Source organism: Gracilinanus agilis, chromosome 1 (genome assembly GCF_016433145.1).
Source record: "Gracilinanus agilis isolate LMUSP501 chromosome 1, AgileGrace, whole genome shotgun sequence".
NCBI lineage: Eukaryota > Metazoa > Chordata > Mammalia > Didelphimorphia > Didelphidae > Gracilinanus > Gracilinanus agilis.
In genome coordinates this window covers 568,159,981-568,181,980 of record NC_058130.1, presented here as the reverse complement: position 1 = coordinate 568,181,980, position 22,000 = coordinate 568,159,981, and the positions used below count along the sequence as shown (strand labels likewise).

At 34.2% G+C, this 22,000-nt stretch overlaps 1 pseudogene; it reads right to left on the bottom strand.

The window, feature by feature from the left end:
* Positions 1-7,349: 7,349 nt before the first annotated feature.
* On the bottom strand, positions 7,350-8,006 carry LOC123231783 (annotated as a pseudogene).
* Between the last annotated feature and the right edge of the window lie 13,994 nt (positions 8,007-22,000).

Here is a 22,000-nt window from a genome sequence, read left to right as displayed (position 1 = left end):
AACTTTGGGTGGATTAAAGGCCAAGCCTAGAGACAGAAGGTCCTGAGTTAAAATCTGGCCTCAGATACATCCTAGGTATATGATCTTAGACAAGTCACTTAATCTCCTCTGCCTAGCCCTTACCACTTTTCATCCTTGGAACCACTATACAGTATTGCTTGTAAAATGGAAGATAAGGATTTAAAAAACAGATTACATTGGCTTCCAAGGTGAGAAAGTAAAATATTTTTAAAAATTTTCTATATGACAGTTTAGATATAATTATTTATTAATAGTGTCAGTCCAACAGATGAATACCAAACTTATCATGAATGTAATAATGTCTATATGACCCTCAGCTAGTGAGAAGGAAATAGAAAGGAGAGATGTGAAAATTGGAATGACAATTATAATAGAAGTATGTACAATAACATTATCCTTGGCCTTAGAAAACCTGCTTGAAATATATAGTTCTATTATTTAACTAGCTGATGCCTTAGGCAAATTACTTATCTTCTCTAAAACAGATAACAATATGTGTACTTCCTAACTAACAATACTCTTGTGAAGCTCAAATGAAATAATATATACATGTTGCTTTTGTTAGATTTAAATTAATATCAGTAACTCCAAGTATTATTTTTATAAAGTTTATTAATAATCACTTGAAGTAGGGAAAAAAAAAGATAGACGTAAAAAGCCTAATCTAACCTAACTAGCCACCACCTGGTTCTCAGCCCAGTTACTCAGCCTCCTTCCAGGAGAGAAGGGGTCACACCAAAACTATATCTTCCTTCTCCCTTCACACCCATGCATTCACTTAGCATTCACATGCAAATGGGATGCTGAGTAAACAAGTCTTGGGGAGCAAATTCTATCTACACAATCCCCCCCAATGATTCCATTGGGAGTTGAACATGTTAAAATCTGCAAGATTTATATGCCTAGTCTCTCCAATGAATCATTATACAAAACCAGAATATATCTCTAAAGATCTCTTACTAAAGCTACATACAATACTGTACTTTCTAAGGTGAAATTATAATAATTTGGGGATGAGAGGGAAATAAGAGAGAAAGAGAGTAAAACCAATGTTTGTTAGGCACACTGTCAAAAAGGCAATTAGGGGACAATCCACTTTGGCATATTAGTTTACATTCAGAGTAAATGCAACCAAACTCCTATCTCCGCCCCCATCTCTTCCACACACAATTCAATTCACTACATCCCAAAGTTCATTCTGGATCTTTTGATGCAGTGTGTGGTTTCTGCAGACAGCTCCATGGTGCCTTCTCCAAATAGTTCACTTTCTCAGTTTGAGGAGTTAGAGAATTTCTTTTCCTGAAATTTCTCTAAAAGTTTTTAAACCTTGCATTATAGGATAATAATACAATCCCTCCTGAGGAGGGTGTTGACCAACACTCGGATCACCTTGGGATACATGGCTATGTTATGAGGTATATGAATAAATTGCCAAAAGAAAATCAAAAACATAATTAAAAACCAAAATAAAAGAGAAAATATTAATTTCAGGATAAAAATTTAAATATCAAAATCTCATGTGTATAAAATTTAAAGTAAGCAAGAATAAGCCCATAACAAGTCCTTGAATCATGACCCAATAAAATGATTTATGTCCCATAAGCCTATAGGACAATAGCAGCAATTATGAGCTTACCCAATCAGCATCCAGGACTACAGCAAATTGCCCCATATGAAAGAGAGAAAAGGGACAAGACTTTGAAGCAAAAGGGAAGTAGCATTCCCGGGTCTGATTTTACCTTCACTCATAAATGGCAGCCAAACTGAGATACTTTATTTAAATCTGGCATAGGGAAATCCTGTGTCTGATGTTGTCAAACTGACACTTCTTTGAACCCCCAAAAGAGTCTTCTTTCTTCACACAAAATCTCATCAATCCCCCGAGGATTGGTTGATTTCCTTCACCTTGTGATTCTTGGCACTGTACAATGGCTCTTTTGTGATCCCTTCTCCCGAAATCAGACATTATTAGTCAAAGTCTTATAATATTTAACAATCAATGGTAGGTCTCCATAGTCTAAAGCAGTGATGGGCAAGCTATGGCCCACAAGCCAGATGTGGCTCCTCGAAATGTTCTATCTAGCTGCGTGACATTATTCTTAATCTCACGAATACAATGAGAAGGATACAATACAATGAAACCTCAAAAGAGTTGCTTTAGAAACAGACTGACAGATGAGCATTTCCTTTCCTTTGGCCCCCTCTTTAAAAAGTTTGCCCATCACTGGTCTAAGGCTTTTGGTTATGCATTAATATTAGGGCTAATGGATATTGTAAACTTATTGCGAAAAAACCCAACATTAATACTGGTTACATGAACTCCAAGCACAAAAAATGAAAGAAGAAAAAGAATCCAAATGCCCTATTGCATATAAAAGGAAAAATAATAAAATTTTAAAAAATAATAAAAAATTCATAGTGTACATTTCATGAGACAATGTGTTAGCCAAGTAGAGGCACAACACAAAGTTTTCTCACTCAAAAATGAGATCTATTCCCTTTTTAACTTGGCCATGATACACAGTTTGAGTGTACATAATTTTTTAAACCAGGTAACAGCTTTATTTAAGAAAAAAAAAACCAGTAGTAAAACAAATGCAGATTCTAAGAAGTACGAAAATCCCCCAAACCATAAGATTCCATCTGATGACAATTGCAAACAAACCTACTATTATTAAGATTCACATGAGTCTCTATAGCCACTTGCCATGTGCCATTTAAAAACCTTTGAAGCTCATAGGCATTTGTTACAATTTCTCTAGATCTATTTACATAAGAACAACAAGAATGATGTCCTGTAGGAAAGAGATGGCCTAAGTAGTTTGGAGGGCTTGAACTATGTTTTGAACCATCTTTCAACCTCAGCTGAGATATTTCTAACAGAGTCATTGCCATCATTCCAAAATTTGACAGGAAAGCCCAGAAAAAATCTTTGTCCTGCTGATGAAGCCCTTTTGGTACTAAAATGTCACCAAGAATCTAGATTACCATACTGGTTAAAAAGGTAAAGTAAGCTGAAGAGTAACAAATAGAAAGCCATCCAGGAGCAACCAATCTCCATAGGAAATTCTCCCTCTTGGAAATCCTTCCCACTTCTGAGACAAGATTGTGATAGCCATAAAAGGCATGTATTTATATATATCTCATCCATTTCAAATGTGGATGTGAGGAATATAACAGTGCAATCACATTTCGCTCTGTCACCCAGGTACTTACTACTAAAGTCAAAGGTAGGCGAATGATTAGTCAGAGGTAGTGACTCTCCTAGATATCTGAAAATCACTTCCGAAGACCTATTAAGACCAATTGAGATTATTAACTCATTAAATTCTTCAAAAGTTACTGATACATGTTGTAATCAGTTTGATGGAGTCCATTCATCATCATCATCATCTATGTGACAATTAACAAAGGCAAAAAGGAACAAAAGGTTGTATAGGCAATATGTGACCTTGATGGAGCTGGTGACAAACTCAGTATACATAAGGACTTTTGGCTATGCCACAGAAAGGGTTTGCCCAACTTGTCTATCAGTTTTTACAATGGTATTATCTCCAGTCCAGGCATAGGGGTAGGTAAAGGTAATGTAATAGAACATATAGCTAATGGCCAAAACACAGTAACTGAAAGTGATATAGTATAATGTAATATATTAGATTAGATAAATATGTGAACTTAAAAACAAAACAAAATCTTAAAACAATCAGCAAATACAATAAGAGTGAAGGATACAGTCACTGTCTACAGAAAATATTCTCTTTACATGAGAACAATGAATCCAAGAGTCCTTTCCTCCAATTTTGGTCACTATTGGAATGGCTAATAGGACTTAGAATGGACTTTCCCAGGCAGGCTGAGCTCCTCCAGTTCCCTGGAAGGTCTTTATGTACACCATGTATTTAAAATTGTGTTACAAAGACTTCTTCACTATGGGGAGGGGAACAAACCGAGGCAGTTAACATTAATGAGACAATGGAGTCTGAAAAGGCTTAAAATTCACCTCCAGATTCTGAGGTTCCTTCGCCTCCTAAGTACCATCATCCACCTAGATTCCTTTGGACATGCCTTTGGTGTCCACCATACTGAGGGGGATTTCCACACTGAGTGTAGTGTTGATGAACTCCATTTTGGATGTTGTAGGGAGATTCATCTCCTTCTGAACCTTGAAATTACTCAAGCTATCTTTTCATTGTTGTTACTTGGGAAGAAATGGATAAATTTCAAGGTATTCCATTGGTACAAGCACACCCAGGAAAGGCAGCAAGAAAAGACATTCTAAAGCAATAATGCACTCTTCTTCCATAGAGTGGGCCATGCTTTTAAAACTAATTATTATATTGGTTGCAAATCTACTTCCTGCCTATAGGTGGTGCTACACTAGTATGTACTGGTTTGGGATAAGATCCTCATGAGGAATGTTTTGGAGAAGAGTTTCATCCCTCCCCCCCCACACCCCTAGGGGTAAAGCCAGTGTTTAGCTAAGAGATCTGGGAGAGTTTTCTTCCTTCCCCTACCCCCTAAACATGAAAACACCAGAAAACATGTGCTACCAAGTGGGAGTGCTGGGCCACTAGCTGAGGGGTGCCTATACCCCTGTGCTTTACACATGTTGGGGTTTAGGAAAGGCCTTAAAGAGAGAGAAAACTTGTAGGAGTAAGATAAGGCTAAACTTTCTCAATTTAGCCCAATAATTAATACCTTCTAATAACAAAAAATATTAATTTAAAATGATTAACTTCCTCCATTGCTTCAGTATTCTGGGCTGCAAGTTGGTAGCTTGTGTGGGGTCAGAGTTGTTTCCCCCAAGGGAAAAGGAGTCAGGAGGTTGAGAGAGGCTAATTGTTGCTAAAAACAAACAAACAAACAAACAAAAACACCTCATTTACCAAGCTGCAGCAAACAATGGCTATCCAGCCACTTTCAGTTTAAGAAGAGAAAATGGGGTTTAGAACTCACCTTCCAGGCAGGTAAAACCAGGTACTTCCAAATGCTCATGGACCCCTGGGCAATTGGCAGTGGTTGAGAGGCAGGGGAGAAAAGCCGCTTGGATGGCAGAAGCAGTGGGAAGTGGTGGGAGGTGGCCAGGCTTCTAAAACTTTATAGTGTTAGACCTATGGCTGTGGTCTTGAAGCTAATCTGTCCTTTTGTCTCTTTTAAAAACTACTCTACTCATTCAGAAGGGAGCAAGGGTCCTAAACTCCAGACTTTGGGTCACCAAAAATGTAAGATTTAAATTAACATCTATAACTCCAAGGATTATTTTTATAAAATTTATTAATAATCACTTGAAGTAGAAAAAATAAAAATGATATAAGTATAAAGCCTAATCTAACCTAACTAACCACTGCCTGGCTCTCAGCCCAGCTCCTCAGTCACATTCCAGGAAACAGAGAGAGAGAGATGGGTTCACACTGAAACTATATCCTCCATCTCCCCTCACACCTGTGTGTTCACTTAGCATTCATACACAAATGGGATGCTGGGTAGATGAGTCTTGGGGAGTAAAATCTATCCACACACTTTGTAAATATTATTGCATAATATACATTTTAAGATTATTTTAATTTGCACAGATAGCATGTATTAGGACTTGAAAAAAAATTAATTCAATCTAGATACTGCTCTGCTGGTTTCATATCAGATTCTTTTTTAGTTCTTTTTCCCCTCCCAAAGTATCTGAATTAATTGCTTTCCTATGTTAGCTATATATAGTCTAAATGGGTTCCAGATTGTACCTGTTATAATTAAAATTAATCCAGGAGACTATTAAATAATAATTATTTATTTGTAAAAGAGAAAGAATGAACAGTCTAACTAGAAGGTTTCCAAGTTGCCCCATGTCTCTTTGACCCAGGGTTGTTCTGCCACATTTCCAAGATAGCTTAGATAGATGGCTAGAAGCCCAAGCCTTGCACTGGGCTTTGGCCTAGCCAGAAAATTTCATAAGGTCAAATAATAGCAGGATCTGACTGGCCAAGACAGGAGTGCTAATCACTCAAGGGAAAAAAGGCAGAGATAGAGAGCTTACACTTGTCCTGCTGGCCTTTTTAAACCTATTTTAATTCCTCCTACTCAGAGTTTCTAATCGGCCAGGGTTTTACTTCAATCCCATCTGTAGCAGACATATTACATACATTGACTTCCACTGGTCAAGAACTGCATTGCCTCTCTGACAAATTAAAACACATGACTCAATGGTGCCTATCTATGAGGTACTTCTTCCTGGAATTGGGACCCCCTAGATATTTAATTTACATGCACCAAAATAAAACTGGGTAGCCATTCATTTGGTTTATGCTTATGATGAAAAACAGTGGAAACAACATAAAGAAATACATAATTGTTATTGTTTTCTTCCTTTACTTTTTCCCAGGAATCAAACAAAGATGAAAGATCTAAACTAGTACTACATTTTCAGAAATGCTGCACACAGTTGAGGAAATCTGAATTGACTCTCTGTGAACTTAAAGTAGAAATCTGAACAATACCTCTCCCTCTTCTGCATAACAATTATGCACAGCAGCTACTATCCACTGCAGAGGCACAAAGCAGATAGAGCTTGGTCAGTGGTCACAGTTTGCACCTTCACCTCTGTCAACAGTCATCTTCAAATAAGTGCCACCGAAGTCAACAGTTCATTGTCTAAAGTGACCATGATGAGAACCATCACTATTACAAACAAATACAGTGGACTGCAAAGTCAAAGGGGTTACAGAAATAAACATCACAATCTTCCACTCTTCAAATTTAAAGTGAAACATATAGCCCCAGCAATGTTAATCAAAGCATTCAGGAAGAAACAATCTATATTTATACAATTTTAAGTTTGTTTAATCATGTTTTGCTTTGAATTATTAACAATACTAAAATCATTGTTTGATAGTTTAATTTTAAATACACTCTCTTATCAATACGTGTTATTACCTATAGATAAAAATTCATATTTTTTAAAAGTTAAAAATTCCTTAATGTTTTATTCCTGGTACCACTAACACAATTTACAGGGCAATATACATGATGTAATAAAAAGAAAAAGACAAAGCTACAACAGATAAGAGATCTCAGGAATGTATATCTAATTGACATTACATTGCATTAATCAATAGCTGCACTTTTTGCAAACTGTGGCTATGACAGTCCTGAACAAGAAGGGTTTCCTGTTTAAGCTGCAGTAACTTGCCCAATTATGGGTCATTGTTCCTTCTGTGGCAGATTTTTACAGTTCCTCTAATGCATTTGGGACGACTGTCTCAAAGTAACCTGCAGCTTTCCTGACAACTCCTCACTCTCTCTCCTGTTAAGAACTGTAGCCCTTTTCTGATGAGTTTTTAGTACCTTCTGCTACCATATTCACAACTTCCACCACCAGATCCATAACCACTATAAGGACTACCTGAGCTCCTTCCACCAAAACTGCCTTCTCTCATGGGTCCATAATTTGAATGCTGCTGCACACTATAATTTGCAAAATCCTTATACTTCCCACTGCCACCATAGTTACCACCACCAAAATTTCCTCCTTCATTGTAACCATCATATCCTCCACCACCAGCACCATATCCACCACCTTGGTTTCCGTATCCAGGTCCACCACCACCACCATAACCCTCTCTACTACTGCAGCCAGGACCACCTCCATAGTTGCCACCATCTCCACCAAATCCATTATATCCACCATCTCCACCTCCATAACTGCCTCTGCCACCACCACTACCATAACCACCTCTTCCACCAAAATTTCCACCATTGCCAAAGTTTTGACCACAACCTCCAAAGTTTCCTCCTTGTCCCACCTCCATGACTTCTTTGTGACCCAGCAGACTGCATCTCTTGCTTCAAAAGGCTTTTTTCACCTCACGGTTATGCCCATTAATAGTATGATATTTCTGAACGACATTTTTGTCAACTGTATCATAATCATCAAAAGTTACAAATGCAAATGCTCTCTTCTTTCCACTCTATTGATCTTCCACAAATTTTATAGTTTATATACACGTATATAAACTATAAAATTTATGGAAGATATATATATTAAAGTGTATGTGTATATGTCTAAGTGTGTGCAAGTAAACAAGATGGTTTTATTTTCTATTTGTTGGGTACCTAGTCTTAAGAATTTCATTGTTAAGGATAGGGACCTCACAATACCAGATCTTAAATTTTACTATAAAGCAGTGATTATCAAAACAATATGGTACTAGCTAAGAGAAAGAAGGGTGGATCAATGGAATAGACTAGGGGTAATGACCTCCTGAAGCTAGTGCTTGATAAACCTAAAGATCCTAGTTTTTTGGACAAAAACTCACTTTTGACAAAAAAATGCTTGGAAAATGGGGAAATAGTGGGGTAAAAATTAGACTTAGATCAACATCTCAGACCCTATACCAAGATATAGCCAAAATGGGTAAATGACTTAAATATAAAGAGTAAAATCCTAAGTAAATTGGATGAACATAAAATAGTGTATCTGTCAGATCTGTGGGAAAGGAAGGAATTTAAGAGACCAAGCAAGAGATAGAGAAGATTACAAAATGTAAAATTAATAACTTTGATTATATGAAATTAAAAAGGTTTTGTACAAACAAAACCAATGCAACTACAACTAAGAGGAAAGGAACAAATGGAGAAAAAATGTATAACAAATCTCTCTGATCAAGATTTATTTCCCAAATATATAAGGAACTAATTCAAATTTACAAAAAATCAAGCCATTTCCCAATCAACAAATGATCAAGTGATATGAATAGGCAGTTTTCAGATGAAGAAATCACAACTTTCAAAATCACATAAAAAGGATTCTAAAACTCTCCTGAGTGGGAGAAATGCAAATCAAAACAACCTCAAACCTAGCAGATTGGCCAATATGGCAGCAAAGGAAAGTGCTTAATGTTGGAGAAGTTGTGGCAAAATTAGGACACTAATACACTGCTGGTGGAGTTGAGTAGTCCAACCATTCTGGAGGGAAATTTGGAATTATGCTAAAAGTGCTTAAAGGACTATCTGCCCTTTCATCCAGCCATACCACTGCTGAGTTTGTACCCTTGTATGAGAGAAAAACTGGGGGGGTGAAATTAAATATTTATCTGGGTTTAGGAGGGTGAGTAGGAGATTAGAATGGACAATAGGTGGGGACTTAACAAGCTGGGGAATTGGGCTTGGCAGTTTGGGAAATAGCAGTTGACAGGAGTGATTGTTGGGCCTTAACTGTCACACAGGCCCACCTAGCCAGGGAGTCAGAGAAACTGCAAGTAAATGATACTGACAAGAGGGTTTATACACACAGTTTTAATTAAAGAAAAATTAATCTAAAGAAGGGAAAAGGAGGTTCTATTCTACCAGTCTATGGGCAAGCCTCAGGGACAGGAAATGGACTTATCTACACTAAGCAGAAACTATAGCAGGGCAGGACACAATGAAGATCAGGAAGGAAAGTGGGATCCTCATGGTTGAGTCCTGTCACACTCCAACAACGTTGCAGCTCTTCCAGGACCACAGTCAATACTCCTTCAGTTGGGTAGATCTGGGAGCTAAACCAGCCCAAGTTAACCAGCAACTCAGGTTGGGTTTAATAGTCTCCCACAAGCAGATGACTGTCTTCCTTCTGGATCCCAGGAAATCAGGGTACAAACTCCTCTTCCTCCGAGGTCTCCCAGGGGGTCAGTTACAACTTGTCTCCAGCCACCATGGAGACCATCTCAGAGAGAGAAGCAACACTTCCTGCTTCCCCATTCCATTTAGAATCCTTCAGCCCTGCCTACTAAGTCTCCTAAGTACTCATTTATTAATCTTCCTCACAACAACCCCAAAGAGATAAAAAGGAAAAATACTTTTACAAAAATATTCATAGGATCAAAATAGTGGCAAAAAATTGGAAAATTAGGATATGCCCTTCAATTGTGGAATGGCTGAACAAATTGTAGAATCTGATGGAGATGGAATACTATTGTGCTCAAAGGAATAATAAACTGGAGGAATTCCATGTGAACTGGAAAGACCTCCAGGAACTGATGCAGAGTGAAAGGAGCAGAGCCAGAAGAACATTGTACACAGAGACAGATACACTGTGGTACAATCAAATGTAACGGACTTTTCTACCAGCAACAATGCGATGATACAGGACACTTCTGAAGGACTTATGAGAAGAATGCTATCCACAGCCAGAGAAAGAACTATGGGAGTATTAATATAGAAGAAAAATATATGATAAATCACATGGTTCAATTGGTATTAAAAGATCACTCTATTGCAAATATGAATAATATGGAATATTATGTATAACCCAGTGGAACTACTTGTCTGCTAAGGGAAGAAGGGAGAAAAAGAAGATGAATCATGTAATCATGGAAAAATATTCTAAATTAAAAAAAATAATTTTATTGTTATTCTGTCCTTTCAGTAGTTTCTGACTATTTGTGACCTCATTTGATATTTCTTGGCAAAGATACTAATGGGTTATGAATAAAAATTAATTTGAAGGCTTTATATTAAATTTATAAATATTCATTAGCAAAGAGAAAGAAAGAGAGAAATAAGTTTTCCAGCCTTTCTAACTTAAGGTATAATCTAATCCTGAATCCCAGCCCAGGGGTTCCCTTACAACTTCTGCTTGCCAGAGATAAAATATAAGAAAAGAAAGGTCAGAGAAGGAGCAAGCCAAGAGAGAGACAGAGGAGGAAGAAGGATGGGAGCAAAGAGCCCTAGTGAGCTTCCCATACTGACTTTTCAAAACCATTTCAGCCCCTCCCCCAGCTCCTTCCAGATCCTTTGATTTGCCAATGGCCTTCATATGACATATTTCCTGACCTCCTTGGCACTTGCTCAAGTGTGACTCTGTGACTCCTCTGTCCCATCCCTGAAGTGAGATTTTTCTGGGATTAGACTGGATTGGGGTCACCCAAATATTCAATTCACATAAAAGTGATTTGGCATTTCCTCCACCAAATTATTTTGCAGATTAGAAAACTAAGACAAATAAGGTCAAGCAACTTTCCCATGGTTACATAAGTAGTAAGAGTCTGAAGTCAAAATTCAATTCAGAAAATGTCTTTCTGACTCTGGGCCTGAACTAGAACCATTGATAAAACTAGATGCCCAGTTTATGAACACTACATTTTGATTTAGAAATTGAATAAGGCATTGTTGTTGACTACCTTAGTATCTAGAACCCCAGGTTATTATTACTATTATATTGTTACTATTTCCTCTGGGTAATGATCTGATTTTGGAAAATATTTTCTTCCTATGATTTCTAAATATCTGCTTCAGAAGTAATTTTTCTACTTACTTTTTCTGATGTAAGAACCTAGATCTTAATTTCACTGGGTTTGTTAAATATAGAAAAAGTTGTAAATGTCCTTGACAGTTGCTCTTGATTACAAAATATTGTGAAAAGATTCAATACAAGTGAGAAAATTTTGGTATTATCTTTTATCTTTGGAAAGCATTTGCAAAGGAAAAAATCACAATTAAATTCAGCTAATAGTTTTAATTGACTACTTTAAAGTAAACTCATGTAAATAGTAAATAGATAGGTACTTAAGGATATATTAATCTATAACACTATCATGTTATCTACATATGGCTGAGAAAATCAAAGAAAATCATTTATTAACTTTAATGAGAGGGAAAAACATGAATATAATTTGGTATATGCAAGATACATGAGTAAATGGAAGATAACCTTAAAATGGAAAAAAAAGTAGTAGATGGTGATGAGAGGAATGAGGAAAGACTTCTGTAGATGGTATATGAATGCATCTTCAAGGAAACTATAGTTTCTGATAAAGAGATTTGAAGAGAGATAATAAAGTGGCAGGATAAATAGAAAACTAAATTAATTCTTCACACACATAGTGTTTGCTTAATTAAAATGAGAGCTAAAACTTGGAAAGACAACAAGATACATAACCCAGAGTACTAAAAGTGACAAAAGGTTCATACTTTCATCAGAGAATTTGTATTTCCTTCCCAAGATTATTTTCCAGTTTTCTCCCCTGAACTGACTTCCCTAACTAGCATACTTATGTAACTAAAGCACCTGATGTTCACGATACCTGTTTTTCCATCATAGGTTAGTGCTCTGAAATCTTCACAATTCAACTTTGTGATCTGAGGTTAGAGGCTTTTACAAATTTGAAGGTCCCTGCATTCTGAACCAGATATGTAAGTTGTAATTCTGACTTAGGTATGCTATAAATAGAACATACTAATCAACAGGTTCAACAGGTTCAGTTTTGTTTATTCAAAATGAATCAACATTTAGGATTTTTTCAAATAATAACATTTTATAAATAAAGGCAGCTGCATTTTGGAAAATAAAATTAGCAACAAAGCAATGGCAAAAATAGCCCTGCTGTTGTCTGAAATAAAAATCTTCTTATTACTTGGCATATGGCACATCAAAAAAAGAGACAAATTGTGGTGATGAATACTATGTTTGAATAAAAATGTTATTAAAGTATTTCTAAGATATTCATCAAGCAGTGATAAACTTTACTGGGCCTAAAAAGATGTTGTGGCCTTGGAATTTTCTATATAAAAACATATTCTCTCATCTGTGTTTTGAATTGAATCTATTAAAGCAAAGTCTAGAATTCTTGCAAAATTCTATCCCATTATATTCATCTGAAATCATAGGTTTTGCATGGTAAAAGTCATAGATTGTTAAAAAAGAAATTCTTAAACATTCTCAAAAATGTTCTTGGTAAATGAAGAGGCTGTTTCAGGGTGACTGGATTTAAAAAAATTTAATTTCCCAGAAACATTAGGAATACATGAGAAAAACATTATTTTATTCCATCTTAAGAAAGATTCATCATTTAGCTTGGCTTTAAACTGACAAATGTCTGATCTTTCAATTGGGTATTAAATATCTTCACTCTCCAAACTTGTAAAAGCTGCCTCTAATTTTTTTTAACATAGAGGAATTTGATACATTTTTATTTTCCATAGATTTTCCTTTTTATTATATTGGTTTGGCTAACTTTTCCCTCTTGATTCCATTGGTAGAGACAGATACACTTTTCACTTACTTACCTAAACCTATGAAGATGGACAACTCTTGTGTCATGAAGTTGCACAATATATTGGAAATGTACTGAATTTGAAACCAGAATACCTGGAATTGATTCTGGGTTCTGTACTTGAAGCCTGTGGGACTGTCATTCACTTTACTTCTCAGTTCCTTAGATCACTCAACTATAAGATAAAAGAATCGAACTAATTAATCTCTTACCTTCTAGTTAAAAATCTATAATTTGACTAGCAAAGACATTTGCTATAAATACATAAATTCCTTTCTATGTAGACACATGCATGCATAGATTTCTCATATATAGACATGTATATCTATGCATAAATATATGTGTATATGTACAATATAATATATTGCATAGGATGCATATGTGTATATACACGTGTGCATATATAAATGTATGCATCTATACTTACACATTCTATGATCCAAACGAGAAGTATTATTGGCCACCCACTGCACACTATCTTCATCAAATCCATCCTGCCTTTCCAGACGCCTATGCTTTTATTCATACTTTTTCCTATATCTGAGATAATTTTGTCCTTACCTGTATTGGAATGATCAAATTTCAGAACCTGAAGAAACCTCAAAAATCAAATAATCTGTTGAACTTCCTCAAATATGAGTTGAAGAAAAGTGAGAAAAGTGGTAATTGGCTAGCTCAAAATCACACAACTTGTTAATGATAGGTAGTATAGAGACAGGTTTTCTGAATAAAAGTACAAGTTCTTACACTTTATTCCCACTCTTGGTAACATTAAACCCACCTTTGGAAAAGTATTTCAGATAGCAGTAATGTCATGTCCTCTATAAAATTTCTCTGATTCGAAGTACCAGGAAATGAATTCTTTCCTCACCTGATTTATGCTAATTTGTATTCCTTCTTTATACTTATCCTTCTTTAATTCACATTATATTTTTAGCATATATATCTTATTACTACTACTACTACATTATAAACTTTTTGACGGTAAGAACAGATCTTTTTGTCGTTAAATATCCTTAAGTAACTATAATTTTTAATTATGATTTTTTTTACCTGTGGGTCTATTAGTATAAGGGCCTCCAAGTAAATAAAGTCCTTCTACTAATATAGAATAAAACTTTGAGGATTTCTTAGGGAAAAGCGAGAACCAGTATGTGTCAAATCCTGAAATTGAATCCAAGTCTTTCTGATTATAAGGTTAATTCTCTAGCTTACATAATTTTTTCATAGTAGATATTTAATAATTCTATTGAATTTCTAGCTGATCAGTTTCTGAAATAATCGATAAATGTTCCAGTTAATGGTGCAATACAATTAGTTCAGATTTAGAGACTCATTTGATCATGTATCTTTAATTTTCTAGCATTTAAGACATTTGTCAACCTTATTTTTCACAGGGATATCTCAACAACTATGTCTGAGTTATGCCCCCCAATGTCTCCACAATATTTTATATTTTAAAATAATATTCATATATTAATCACCCATTATGTACAAAATGATGTGGGAGGTAATAATTATAAAGCACTTAGTACATGCGTGGCACATAAAAACTAACATAAAAATTTAGTGCATTATTATTATTTATCTTCAGGAAATGCATAAGTGGGGAAATGTATGATCATTAAACACATCCATCACTCTAATAGAGGAGATTCAAAATAGAGTTCATGTGGATTCATTATTCCTTATGGATGGTGCAGTCAAGTTTATATATAGCATTATGTTTGTGTTGATTGTTTCATGTTTCTATTCATATAGGTAGAAAAAAATTGATGAAGAATTTATACTACCCATTCAGCATATATTTGGTTGGACAAACATAGAATTATTTAATAGTAAATGCATGTTGGTTAGTCAGTATAAGTGAACTATGAACTTATCCTATAGATAAAGAAGAGTGGGCTCAATTGCTTTTGGAAAATTGAAAAGCTCTTTTATAAATCCAACACTTCCCATGAAGATGAACGTTTATCTTCTCAGTGCTCATATTTTTAAGAGTGAGATGTGGAACATCCCTGCATTCAAAGAAAAATATTTATTTCAGAGAGTAATGACTGAAAGGTATGAGGTGGGTATAAACAGATGATAATGAATAACCAACAAGGTAATCTAAATAAGAATGGAAGTAATGAATATCAAAGAATTGTGTGGGAGAAATGAATATGTCTGTCTGTAGATATGGCAAAAGGGAGGAATGGCAGATATACAGAGAATTCTGCTGTTACAAGCATGGCATCAAAAAAACGGTCAAAGGCATCCATTTATTGAATTAATCATTTGTTACAAAATTTCGGTAAAATATGTGCAAAAAAATAGAGGTTAAAAAAAAAGAATGCCATGATTATGTCCTTCATCACTGGAAGAAATTCCTGAATCAATGAGATCACAAATCCATATAAATATTTGCTTTGAAAGTACAAACAATGAACTACTACTAGAGTGAAAAATACTGCAAACCTAGACAAAGAGAAATAAAATCAATCATATCTTTCATTTTTAATTGTTTTAACATAACTGAAACCCAAGAATGAATCACATCTGAAATTTGATAGGTGTTTCAATTATTACCAATTTACTGATGCCACTATTTTGATCTTATTTTGTTCATTTAGGTGCTATCATATGACAAGAGACGTTATACATTTTAGATAGGATGTCTTACTAAATTATAAGGACAATGATAAAAGTAAAACAAATTGTGGCAATATAGAGGCTGTACAACTTAAGAGAACAGCTAGAAAAAGAAGCATACATAGCCTTGGAAAATGGAACAATGTTAAGAGTCCATATCAAATAAGGTTGTGGTATGGCAAGAACTGAATGTAGAAGAAACATTACAGTCTAGAAAAATTCATTGCAATAATTCTGCAAATCATGTTGGACAATGTGTAACTTTTAGGAAGAACAAAGCAGAAGACCTTAAATGGTTATCAAATGAAAGTTTTCATCAAAAAAATGTAGTAGCTTTTGTGAGCAAATTTTAGTCACTTAGACTAAAAATGAATGCATCATTTATGTCACCAAAGTAGCAAAAACAGTTAATGATTTGAGTTGTTTTGTCTGAACATTTTATTAGAATTTTGGGTTTATCTCTTGCCGCTAGTTAATATTTTCATAACCTCTACTGCCCAATATATATATGCCCATTGTAAAAATATTATGTGCTCTGACAAGCTTTTAATTCAACTTAATTCAACAAGATAAAGTTCCATTAATTAAAAATAAAAATAAAATCTTAATCACATTTGCAGCATTCAAAAGTTGATTTTGGAAAATATCTTTATCAACTTTGAAAAAGATTGTTGCTAATCAGACTTTTGTGGGTGAAATAATATTCAGCACAGTGAAAAATAAGTGCAATAAATAGAACAGTTTCTATAGTCAAAGAGGCAGTTAGCAAACGAACTGCACTTTCAATGTTAAATTTATTTTCACATAAGATTTATAATTGTCATTCCCATTATTTTTAATACTAAATAGTATTAATCTTATAATAGGGGATCGCAAAAATTATAGAAGATATTGTCTGAGCTTGCTTCATTCCTCACTTTACTAGGCATAGATAAAATATATTATATACATATGATAAGGGCTAAGAAAGGGAGGAGAAAACATATTAGAAATATAATTAATTATAGGTCTTCTGCCATAATATAGGGAAGTTCAGTTAAAAATATATTCATCTATACATATAAAATCCCTATACCTCTTTTCTGCCTATTCTCAATTGTTTAGAGTAAAAATGCCACATGATAAAGTGTAAGGATTTTCTTCTTTGTTTGAATAAGCTAAGATTTTATAAGTTATTGAATTTAAATAAAACAAGGCTTTTGGAGGTCAGCATTTAGCTGTCGAGAATATTTAACCTGTCAAAATTACTCCTTTTAATTGAAAATTCTAGTCACAATTTTCCACCTAGCATTATAATTCTAATACCATCCATCTTTCAAAGTGTCCTTTAAAACTTCCAAGATCTCTCTAAGGAATGAACATTGCTCATCAATAGTTGCTGTCAAGTGCAAAAGAATCTTAGCAAAAAATAGTAGTTTGATTGAAATTAACTACTCTTTTTCATTTGGCTTTTTAGCCTATTAGTTTATGAGGGAAAGGCTCAGATAACAGACCTGAGCTGGAAACAATTTTATAGTTTATCAAACTCATTCCAAATAGAAATCTAGAAATATTAAGTGACTTACCCAAAATCACACATGTAATATATCCCAGATAGAGTTATAATTGCAAGTTTACTGACATAAAATAGATATCTTTTTCCTTAATACCATGCCACAGTTTTTCTGCTTAAATATTGTTGGGCTTTCTGCAAATTTTTATTTCTCTTAAAATGTAACTTGATTTGTTGAGGATCTGGTATATTTGTGTTTGTAAATTCATAAAATAAGATACACATTAATATTTCTCAATGTTTAGGGTAGTCTATTTTCATTTTAAAAATTTAATAGTAAAGAAAAAATAAGGGAGGTTTTTTTTTCCCTCTTAAAGAAACCTTTAGCTTAGTTGAATAGGTTGACCCAAAATTAATATTGTATTCTTAAAAACCCTTATTTTCTGCCTTAGAACAAGACAGAAGGTTAGTAATGCCTAGGCAATGGGGGTTAAATGACTTGCCCAGGTTCACATAGCTAGAAAGTGTCTGAGGCCTGATTTAAACCTAGGACCTCCCTTCTCTGGGTTTGGTTCTCAATCCACTGAGCCACCCAGCTGCCCCCAATTTTGTACTTTTTTTCTGCAGTTGGAATTTATATCCATTATTATGAAATAAGTGGATTTGTGTTAATATTGATTCATAAATGAGTGTGCAGAATTAGCATTTTAGTGTCTTTCCTTTACTATATGTTTGAAGAATTATTTTTTTAATTAAAAAAAGTCATAATCTTTTGTGGTTCTGGTTCTAACAAATTTTCTGAAGAATATAGGTGTAGTCATTTGGGAATGGGTAGCTTATATTATGGGCTTGCCTTATTTGCACAAATACAGTCTGTAAAACTCTGAATTAATCCCCAAGGCGTGTTAATGTGTTTCTTTGACAACTCTTATTAATGATAACAAGGCATTTAAATTGCAGATACCATGCCTAGTGAATATTTAAAAGGCACTTGACAGCCAAACACCAACATACCAGATGCTACTTTGAGTAGAAAGTGCATTTTCTTATTTTAGGACTTGGAAAAGGTGGATTTAGTGTCAAAGTGTCCTGGCATCATTGTTTAATGGAGTGTAGGGCTCTGTGAAATAAAATCAAAAGAAGAAAAAGCGCAATAAAGTTTCTCTCATGCATTGAGAAAGAAAAAAATTTAGGATGAAAGTGAAGTAAGAGCAATGAAGCCCAGAGAAGAAGCATACTCTGATGATGATAAGGTTGGTTAAAGAAATCCCTGGAGATAAATAATTGTCAGAGATTTGTCTGCATATGCCTGGAGGCAAGTGGGTTAATAGAATAATGTAAATTGATTTCCTCATGGTGATAAGGTTTTATGATTTTGTGAATACTAGCAAACATTTTTTTTTTATTTTGTGGATTTGGAGAGAATAGAGGAGACATTGAGTGGGAAATTCCCTGGATATGAAAGTCAGAAGATCTAGAATCAAATATTATCTGTGACACTTACTAGCAGAATTGTAGCCTGAAATTTTTGTTACCCCAGGGCAGGTAAATGGAAGCTCACCAAGAGAATGGAGCAAAAAAGATAATTCAAAACATATTTGAAATTCATAATATGAATATAGTAAAGAGAGTAAGATAAAAATCAGTGGAGAAGGAGAAAAAAATTAAATAATTTCCTATTAAAAAAACAAACAATAAGAAACTCTTCTTGCTAATTGGTCCTGAAATTAGTTGTTTCTATGCTCTTAGAATGTTTATTAAGATTTTTGTACCCTCTAATTTCTCCAGCACAGGGCCAAAACTCTGATCAGCTTGCCTTTGTTGTAGCCCTTAATATTAGCTGGGTATCTACTGTGGGCAAATAATTTCATCTCAATAAACTTTGACTGAACTAATATGTAAAATGGAAATTACCTATTACCAAACTTATATTACCTATCTTATATTATAGTTATACATTATATTTATGTATAATATACTTACATATGTACATATATATATATATAAATATATATATATATATTATAATTTTTCTCCCCTGGAGTAGCAAAAATATAATTATACTTATGTAATTATTTTATATTATCTATCTCAAAGAAGTGCTATCAACCTCAGCAAATGAAGTATTATTAGGAAAATCATTATCCCTATTTCTCTATAAATCTTCAGCTTCTTAAACTATAAAATGGTGGAGTTGAATTAAATTCCCTTTTACCTCTAAATCCAGAACTTAAAAGCACAGATTTTGTAGTGGTAGTACCATGCATAGGATAGTGTAATAGGTCTCAGTTTGAATGATACCTCAGGCCATTTATCCTCTCATAGTTTCAGGTTTTTCATCCATAAATATTATATAATAAGGAGAAAATACTCTATCCAAAATTCATCATGAGTAAAACACTTTGCAAAGCCCAATGAACAATATAAATGTCAATTATGTTGTTGTAATTAATGTAATCAAACATGTAAAAATTGATGACTGACCCTTTGACTGACCTTCATATATAAGATTTAATTGATGTATAAAGAATCAACAAAGGGATGTCTTCCATGATTCTCTAATTATGTGACCATTTATATCTAGGCTGCATAGCCATTTGAAACTTACCTTTGTGGAAAATTTATATCAAATCATATTTTTTGAAATAATTTTTGCCATTAGCCCTACTTCAAGGAAAAGATGAAACAGCCTCTATCTAAGCTGAGGCTACACCCAGTTTCCCCCACCAGTAAATCAAAATGGATTGGGATCTTTTGTCTTTGCCTTTAAGGCAGGGCTCCCAGCCATGGTGAAACCTGATTAAGGGTGAACTCTACAGATATATTGGACTGATTCATCCAGATGGCAGGGAGGAAATGCCATATTGGCATCCCCCATTTATGGACAAAGACTCATTTTTTTCTGGTGATGAAGTAATGAAGGAGGAGTTGGGATTTTTAATTCTAATTCTTCAGTGCATATTTATCAATCAAAATGTCTTGGGATGTCTAAGGGAGGGAACTGAGTGATCAGGTCATGAAGAGTATATGTTAGCCTGCACAAGGGGAGTTTGACATTTTCTTTGCCCTAATCACTTTCTTTGGTGTCTATTGGACTACAGAAGTAGTCAGTTTACCAATTTAGGATGCCTTGAGTGGTCAATTAATAAATTATTCACAAACTAATGAATATTGCCACTTGAGAATTTCCATAATTTCATTATGGTATAAGAAAATCGAAAAGGAGTGATCGGATTGGTAGGACAACCAAGAGAGAGGCAGTGACACAGAAGTCAAAGGAATTTATAATATTTGTGGGGATTATGGTCGACAGGAACAAAAACTACAGAGAAGTAAAAAAGAATAGAGGCAGAATTTCTCATTGAATTTAGTTGATTATGGTTCTTGATAAGGGGTATAGGAGAGAGTGGGAAGAAAGAGTGGCAATGAAAGAGAAAATTCTTTTTTGGCAAAGTCTGGATGTGAAAGGTAGGAAAAACAGACTAAAACTGTCATCTTTAGCAGATGCGTAAGACAAATGACGGCTTTGTGGGGTGGTGCGTGATGTTATTGTAGTTTAAGAAATCTTAAAACATACCTAAAAAAATCATTAAAGTATTTTAGAAGGTATACTTAAGAATATTTCTCTGTCATTTGCTTTCCAACAGTTGCTTGAAAGCCATTCTATAATTGTTTTATTTCTTCTTGCTGCCAAAATCATAAAATTTGCATTATGGTAATCTTTGTTTTGGTATCATGACATTAGTTAGCTTCTATGATCTTATGATCTTGTTTTGACATGTATTATAATATCAAATATGTCATAGATGATGCTAAAGAGATACTTAAAGAATAAAAGTTATCTAAATATACAGAAGTTGATATGTATAGGATCAGATCAACTAAATAGCAGCATATCCCAGTGTAAAATAGATATATGATAATTGTGTGAAAGAAGATTGTACTTGTTGTGTGGATATAGAGCATGTAGGATCTCCACTGATTGGATAAGACATCTTTTACCAACTAGACAAAAGACATTTTGAAAGTTTTTTGTTGCTGTTTCATTGTTGTTTCTCTTACCTAATGACCCCAAAAACTGAACATTAAAATAATTAATCACATATATATGTATATATATATGTTATTTTCTAATCAAAGCTAATTACATTCTGCAAAATGGATTCCTCATCTGTAAAATGGGGATGAAAATATTTGCACTGCCTCTATCACAGGATTGTTGTGAAGAAAGTGTTTTGCAAAGTATAAAGCATGGTGAAAATGTGATCTATTTTAATTATTACTATATGCTTAGTATTGGCCTTCAACAGGGAATTTTATGAAATTTGTAATTAGGGGCATAGAGAACTCATCAGAGTCCAAAATTTAGAGTATCTCTCTGATTATTTTCCCTTCATTCCATAGTCAAGTCTCACATATTTAACAGGCAATACCCTGACTATACTTCAACATAAATATCCTTAATATGGCCATATTATATCCATTCATTTCTTGAAATATATTTCTCCAGATAAATGTCTGAGTTTCATATATATGAAAGACACTAAAATATCTAGCAGAGAGATAAATAGCCAAAGAACCCAAAACATTCTTTAGAAATTGAAGACATTCAGTTAAACAAAATAAGAATTTATTCACAACTACTACGTGTAAAAGTGCCTTCAAGGAGCTTATATTTCATTTGGGAAAAATGAACATATAATTAATATAATATGCATGCATAATAAATACAAAATGATTTCTGGAATGATGGGGAACTGGGAGAACAGGGAAAAAATCCATTATAGGTAATAACATTAGAACTGAGTTTTGAGGGTCAAAAAAAAGAGTT